An 8,808-nucleotide genomic window follows, 5' to 3' on the forward strand; every position below is an offset into this window, starting at 1 on the left:
AAGCAATGTACATAATATGCATATGGGCAATCTTTAAGAAATAAAGCTTGAAGTCCATTCCATTCACCATGCATACTACTAACACCATCATACCCTTGACCATGAATGTTTTGAATAGGGAGATTAAATCGAGAAAGGATATTCGATATCTCTTTTTTAAGAGTCAATGTAGATGTATTTCAACACCCACGATATCAAAGAACCGTTCCCCTAGCAAACCATCATTCTTGATGTATATCAAAATAAGGGCCATATGTTCTTTTTTAGACTCGTCTTGAGATTCATCAACAAAAATACAAAAATAACCTCCTGCAACTTAATCAAAAATCATATTCATAACTCTGTTAGCAAGTATATGTAAAATCTCCTTTTGGAGCTTCGAAGAAGTGTATTTGGCATTTTGTGGAGCATTCTTTAATATAATGCTCTCAAGTGCATCATTCCCTCTCGCCTTGAACTTTAATAAGTCAATTAGATTACCTTGATTCAATGAAGTTGAGCCTTCATCATGACCTCTAAAACCAAGTCCTTGAAGAGCAAGTACTTGAATAGTTTCAATTGTTTCCTTTACCCACATTCAATTTTTCAAAATTTCTTCTTTTGATTGCACATTCAACACTTTTTCAATTTGTTGGGAAGCTTTCTTTAAATTGTCATGACTAATAACACAATGACTATGCGATGAAGATGTGAGTCCGACATGAAGCAAAAAAATACGTTTGGATCCATCATTTACTCTCTTCCAATTGTTAAACCCCTCATCAACAAGTACAAAATGACTGATTGACTTATTTGGCTGATCAAACAAAAAGCATGAAAAACTATATGCTTTATCCTTTGAAGGAGAATACTCTAGCCAAAAAAAACCAAATATGTTGGAATCAGCGATTCTGCTTTCCAAATGAGGACCTAGCATACTCAAGTTTAGGTTGATAAGGCCCCAAGTTCACATAAGCTCATCTAACCTCATCCCGTTGATTAACCAAATATTCACAAATTTGCAAGCGTAAACCAGGATCCTGTTTAACAACAGTTGAATCAAATTCACTTCATTTATTTGCTTGAGGCATGGAAGTTGGTTGCACATCAGGAAATGAGGTTTCAACAACATTGGATGTTGTACTACTCAACTTCTGTTTTGATTGAAAGAATGAGAAAAGGGTTTTGCGTTTTTTGACTAGTGGAGTGTAGCTCGGCTTTTTCGTGCCCTCTGTCGGAAGTTTGAAAGAAGCCCTACAGTTTGGACTCCTTGCGGTTCGGAATCTAATCTCATAAGTACAATATGAAATTGATAATCACCAAAGAGTCCAAATCCGACAAATCTTTTGGAAAATCGATTTTGAAAAATCCAAATCCTAACGGGTTGCTTCAAGATCTCGGGGTTTTAACATTGATCTGGGTATTATAGGAGTGCTATGAGATGAAGGCTTCAGTCATTTCCTTCCAACTCCGCTTCACAGAGTCCTCGAGTTTTGCATACCAGATTGCCGTTATTCCTGACAAGGTCCGGCCGAAAAGCAACAGGTTTTGAAGTTTGGTAAGGCCCATTGGCCGTAGGATGTCTGAAAATAACCGCAGATAGACCATGGGATCCCCAGAACCATCAAACCGATCTATGTGAGGCATCTTGAATTTGTCTGGCAAAGTTACTGCGGAGTTAGTGTATCCATCTTTGATGTCAAGGATTGAATTCACACCCTGTGCCCGCTTGAAAAGCTTTTCTAGCTTGTTGACCTTCAGTGCAGTGGGGTCAACCTTGAATTCAAATGGCACCTGTAGACGTCCCCCGAACGCCCCGGGAGGGTTAGCTCCCGTTCTGTTCATTTTGGGGTCACTACAGCTCAGGACTCCAAATGTCACGGTTCCTAATCTGAACCAAAGAGTCCAAATCCGGCAAATCGTTTTGAGAAACTGATTTTTGAAAAAGTAGTGCCAAACATGGACTGCTTTGCCAAATACAGAGTCGCCACCTAAATATTTTATTTCGGGAAATTTAGGAAACCCTGACTCGGTGCCAAAAGGCCACGTGTCCGTCATCACCAAAGTTGCCTCGGCTCGGGAACTTGGGTACGATTGGGGAAGGTCACTTCGTGAGCACCCCCGCTCGCCCGGTCATAGACCGGCCTCTACTAACCATGATATCAATTTTTGAAAACATTGCGAGTTCTTATTCCGGTTTATTGGCCTAGGTTACTATGTGATGCGCACAGCATACAAGTATAGACTGGATCGCCTGAATTGGAACAAAACATTTCATGTTTGTTTGTTTGAAAAATAGTTTTGCTACCCGTAGGTAGGCTTGAAACATCTGATGATTTATTCCAATCTAAATAACCCAACCTTCACCCACAGGCATTCAGGCAGTTATATCAGATAAGCACATAGTCTCATGGTAAACATGCTATCATGGCAGCACTCACACGCATGCAAGGATGCTAAAGCATAAAACTTACCGGGTACTCCAAGCCAAAACAAAAGCTGTATTAGAAATCATGCATGATCCTAAGTATACAGGAATGCCTAATGCAACACATGCAAAATGCAACTATAGCAGGCTCGGCTATTCTAAGATGGTATATGAGATGCTACAACTACCATGTATTCAATTTGGAATTGAAAGTACGATGCAGTTAGTATGGTGCGCCGAGCCCGGTGCATGTAAAACAGATGAATGATGCAAACATGCTGTCATACTGTATGCTAATTTAAACATGCCCTAATCTAACCATCATAAGCGGATAAATAAAAGGGAGAAAGACGTGGGGTTGGAAGACATACATCACACTCACCCACACTTATTACAGTTGTGCCCTCGCAGAGAGGGTCCGAATAAATATACAGTCCAAATATTACAGTCCCGAATAAAAGAATATTACAGTCCAAAATATTACAAAATCCTAATTAATTAATAAATTAACTATGAAACCAAATAAAACTGGCGTGCAAGCCAGGGACCGCCTTGCTTCTGATGGATGATGCATGTCCGGGTTGTCTTGCGCGGAAATCCACCGGAATGCCCCAATTAGCCTCTGTTTACACCTGCTCTTGAAATGCGTGCCAAGCCCCAAAAGGTTGTTGATTCTTCGTTTTGCTGCAACAGAGAGCAGGAAAGGGGCATAGCAATGTATTTGCACAGATATATGCATGTCTCGATCCTCGTGCCACCAATCACGCATACCGAGGCATGATGGCCGAGGAGTCGAAATGCACAACTCAATATAGGATGAATGCACATGAAACTACAGCTAAAACCTAACTCCATCATGGGTAATCCGGAGTGTCGGTGACTGGGGAATTGAGACACATTCCGTCACTCGGAGTACGAAATGTACCTCGTTCCCCGTGCCCGGGCTAACTCCTATTCCGGACACGATGCAATATGCATGATATGCATGAAATGCAACTAAGATATAATCCTAACATACACAAAATGCTATGAAAATGAGATGCCTCGAAGTGCGTGCACACGGGCACGCAAACCGAGGCGATGACAGAATGTAATGAAAATGAGATGCCTCGAAGTGCGTGCACACGGGCACGCAAACCGAGACAATGACAGAGTGCGATGAAATGACAAATGGGCTTATACCAACATGAGTGAGCCTCAACCACACTCACATAGGATGCCGGTGGATAAAAATGAGGTGCCTCGAAATGCGTGCACACGGGCACGCAAACCGAGGCGATGGTAAAGTGTGATGAAATGACATGGAAATGACAAATGGGCTTATACCAACATGAGTGAGCCTCAGCCACACTCACATAGGATGCCGGCGGATAAAAATGAGGTGCCTCGAAATGCGTGCACACGGGCACGCAAACCGAGGCGATGGTAAAATGTGATGAAATGACATGAAAATGACAAATGGGCTTATACCAACATGAGTGAGCCTCAGCCACACTCACATAGGATGCCGGTGGATAAAAATGGAGTGCCTCGAAATGCGTGCACACGGGCACGCAAATCGAGGTGATGACAGAATGCGATGAAATGACATGAAAATGACAAATGGGCTTATACCAACATGAGTGAGCCTCAGCCACACTCACATAGGATGCCGGTGGATAAAAAATGAGGTGCCTCGAAATGCGTGCACACGGGCACGCAAACCGAGGCGATGGCAGAATGCAATGAAATGACATGGAAATGGCATGCAATCATTCTAATGGAATTTTAGCAGTAAAATATGGGGAAAAACAGTCCCGAAATGAGGCGAAGTGACATGAAATGCATGGAATTGCCCCGAAATGCGAATTTAGGCACCCGAAATGGCCTATAGCTATGCTAAACATGCACAACATGGACATGCAATGCAAAGACAGAAGCTAGACAGTCCCAAAAGAGGCACTTTCACAGTTATAAACATGGCCAAACAGCAAGCATAGGTATGGCAAAAATAGCATGCAAGAATATGGGCCAAAAGAGGGGTAATGAAGCAAGTGATATAAGAAAAACCCAAACTGAAAAATTTCCTTCTACAACACTGAAGAGGGACCAAAAATATGAACATTTACAGTATATGGAAGCCTCAAAATCAGTATACAAACATGATAGAAATGTGATGCAAAATAAGGCTCAAAAAGGGCTATAACATGAAGTATACAAAATGATCACCAAACAGAAAAAAAATGTTAATGAAACATGAAGTATAGGCCAAAATAAGGTCACTTTCAGTTCGGACCAAGGTCCAAAAACAGAAGCAAAGGGGGCTGCCAATTTATGCAAAAATGGGGCCAAATAAGGGATATAACTACAAGTGACACATGGAGGCGCCAAACAATGTTGAGCCCTTCTCCAATGTTGAAGAGGGGCTCAAAATAAGCCTAATATCAATTTACAACATGCTCAAAAACAGATTTCTCATGGGTCAAAAATAGCATGCAAAATCATGACATCTAAGAGGATCAATGAAGCAAGTGTATTATGGAGGGCTCAAAAAGGGTTGAGCCCTTAATGAAAAGTGAAGATGAGCTCAAAATAGGGCCCTTTTCAGTTAGGGCCGGAGCTTGAAACAAAAATGAAGTGGGGCTTACAAATAGATCAAGAAAAATGGTCAAAAGGGTAAAAGTATTACTTACCCTTGAAGACTCAAACTTTTGTTGCTTCTTGGATGAATTTGCAGCTTCTTTGGCCTTTGAGAAACCTTCCTTGTTGCTGTAAATGAGGTGGTGGTGGTAGAGCTTGGTGGTGTAGAAGGAATGATGGTTAGGGACTTAGGGTTTTTTGAAGAAATGAGAAGGATGAAGATGGAGTTATGTATGGAGCCTTGAAGAACAATTTTTCTAACCCCAAAATACTACAAGGCTTGCTTGCTATATAGGCCAAAGAAGGGGTGTAAAGGTGGGGGAAAAGGAGAGTAATATTCCCCCACGAAATATCCCCCAGATAAAGATCTTGTCTGGAGGAAACAGCTCTACAGCTGTAAAGTGTACAGTGCAAGGAAGCAGGCCGGCCTGGTACTTTTGTTGCAGGTGGCCGGCCGGCCACACCCCCTAGCCGGCCGGCTAGGGGTCAAAAGGTTCAATGAGATTTTCTGGCCGGCCACCAACTGGTGAGGTCCCCCTACATGTGTACAACACAACCATGTGGTTAAAAGTCCAAGAAAATGGGTCCAAGGGGTTCAACATTAGCTCGGAAAGAGGGGTTCAAAAGGGTCAATTTGAATTACTGGCCGGCCATGAACTTTTAGGGGCCTCCCATGTGTGTACATCACAGGTATGTGGTTGAAAGTTCAAGAATGTGGGCCCAAGGGGTTCAACATTAGCCCGGAAGGAGGGGGTCAAAAGGGTCAGGTAGCACTAATGGCCGGCCACCAACTTTTAGGGGCCTCCCATGTGTGTACATCACAGATATGTGGTTGAAAGTTGGCAACATTAACTCCAAGGTGTTCAACATTAGCCCGGAAGTGCGAAAAACGGGCGCCGGAGGGCGTCGGAGGATGTATAACTGGCTGCTGCAACAATTGCTGGCCTCCCACCCTTCAGTGACCTCCCTGGTGATAAAACAGAGGTACCTGCCAAAAATGAACGAAAACCGTTGCAGAACGAAAACCGTTGCAAAACGAATGCTCGGGGACCAAAACGCGCAGTTCGGGGTCCCGAAAATGGGCTGTTAAACACCGAAAGTGGCTTTCGGCCACGAAGTGGGCTTCTCAGCCCCCAGTGTCCCTCAAAAGGGAGCAAATAGGAAGTATGCCAAAAATCGGAGCAATAGGAGGTGGTTAAGCGATCCCGAACCGAGGCACACGGCCTGACGGCTCCGAAAACCGAATACCGGAAATCGGACTCCGAAATGAGAAAAATGGCCTACGGCCACCAAATGTAGCCTACGGACATTGAGAGATGGTCTACGGGACCTCTCCCTCCCCTCAGGAAAAGAAACAGAGAAAACCGAGTGTGGTTCGCAAACCGAGACAAGGCACAGAAAAGGGTTCGGAAGTCCGAAGGCAGGGCTCACGGCCGCAACTCTGAAACTTCTGAACGAGCACATTATGCAACATCACCAAGCGCTCAATCGGTGACGTCTGAGTCTTAAGGTCGGTCAAAAATGGGGTGTCTACAGTTGCCCCTCTTTGACAGAACTCGGAAGTCACAAGTGACGGGAGTGAATGTCAAAGCCCAGAGACGACCCATTTTTAACAAGGCCGAAGACTTAGACAAACATACGGGATAGACAGAGATGTGCCCGCAGGCATGCCCGCAGGCAGGGGGCAAAATGCAAATGATATGCAAGAAGCCGAAGGTAACCCAATGATCATGCAAATGCAGCAAGCTGTAATGAAGCAAGTATTCGCAAATAGATGCAACAGTTTTAAGCAAGAATGCAAAGCAACAACTACATTTCATGCAGTTAAGAATGCGGAGGATTATTCAATCCCCGCCACGTCTCACACGGAGAAGATACGATACCTGCGCGATTCGTCTGGTCACACCAGCCTCAATTGAACCGTACATACAATATCGTGCCTGCAAAAGAGAGAAATTGCAACAAGTACAATATACTAACAACATATATTTAATGTGATTCCGAAAGTTCGACACACGCAGTGCCGGTGAGTGTATGCATCGCAATGCAAGAATGGAACATGCGTGACGACGTATGCTCAAACATGGAGATATGCCAATATCAAGAAATGTACACGTTAATGCAGGTATGCTCATGAGAATGCAAATTATGTGCATGATAGTACAAAACGAGCATAAATCAGGGTGTCCGTTTGTCATGAAACAACGAGTACGGAAATGCGTGTTTCGGCGAAGGTAACTCGATCACGGCCTCCGATCCGCTTCCTTGAAAGGTTACAACTCATTCAAAAAGGATACACTTTGATTTCGATGAATGATGATGAGACATATGTCAGAACTTGAAGCCGAAGTCCCGATGGAGCTATTTCGCGACCGGAAGTGTACTTTTCTTGAACTTTTTCAGGTCCCGGGAACTCCGATCTTCCTCAAAATTTGCAGAGAGCTAGGTGAGCATGTGGGGGACATGGCCGGCCATTTATCTTCCCAAGGGGGGGTGGCCAACCGGTTTCCAATAAAGCTAATGGCTGGCCGGCCATTTCTGCAAAAAGCAGATAGCTGGCCGGCTAAAAATAGGGGCCGGCCGGCCATGTGCTTTATCCGGGGGTATTTTGGTCTTTTTCGTCCCCTTTTTGCATGCCTCTTCAACCAAGACTTGAGGCTTATAAAAGGCAGCCGAGGCCTCTTCATTTCTTGCCTCCTGCAACACTTTCCTCTCCAGATCTGAGTTTCACGCGCGTTTTCCAACGCCCTGCGCAAATTGTTTTCACAAAAACATTCAGTTTTAAGCACTTTGGAGCGATTAAATTCCGGCTTCGGAGCTTCTTTTTGCATTTTCACCACTTGAGGTAAGTTTGTCTCAATATTTGGAATATTTTCTCGGGAGTTGACTTTTGTTGACTTTTTATTTCCCGAGAGTTGACTTTTGTTGACTTTTTCCAATTTTGGCCCATTTTGCTCATTTTTGCTCCCTTTTGCAGATTCTCTGAAAATGGCGGGCAATTCTCTCCACGGTGGAGGTTTTCCAGGTGCCGGAGATGATTTCGATCCCATGACTCTACCCCCGAGGACCCGACCTTTTATTCCCGGGAGGTACCGTCCGGCAGCACATGTCCTCCCTCGTGCTGTCTTCCGTCACTTTACCAGCTTTGACGAGCGAGCACTCGGGGATCTACTTCTCAGAGAGCCGGAGCAGCATCTCTCTCACGAGGCCCGAGAGGTATTTACCTCATCTTCTGTATTTTACATTTCGCACCTTTACCATGCTTTGAACATGCAGTTTAGCTTATGACACAGTACTTTGCTTGCATCTTGAACATGTACTTTCAACACTCAGCTCATTAATTAATTGCGAACACACAGTACACATTAGGACACACGGCTCAAACACTGATTTGTCGAACACACGGCCCGAATTCGAAAGTGAACACACAGCCCACACTTTAAATTTTTTGAACACGCAGCCCAGATTAGATAGTGAACACGCAGCCCACACTAGTTGAAATTTGAACACGCAGCCCAAACTTTAAATTTTCTGAACACGTAGCCCAGGTAGATAGTGAACACGCAGCCCACAATTTAACTGAAAGTTGAACACGCAGCCCAAATTTCAAATTTTCTGAACACGCAGCCCAGGTAGATAGTGAACACGCAGCCCACAATTTAACTGAAAGTTGAACACGCAGCCCAAATTTCAAATTTTCTGAACACGCAGCCCAGGTAGATAGTGAACACGCAGCCCACAATTTAACTGAAAGTTGAACACGCAGCCCAAATTTCAAATTT

The sequence above is a fragment of the Camellia sinensis genome, chromosome 2 (assembly GCF_055761805.1).
Source record: "Camellia sinensis isolate YWXY chromosome 2, ASM5576180v1, whole genome shotgun sequence".
NCBI classification, from domain to species: Eukaryota; Viridiplantae; Streptophyta; class Magnoliopsida; order Ericales; family Theaceae; genus Camellia; species Camellia sinensis.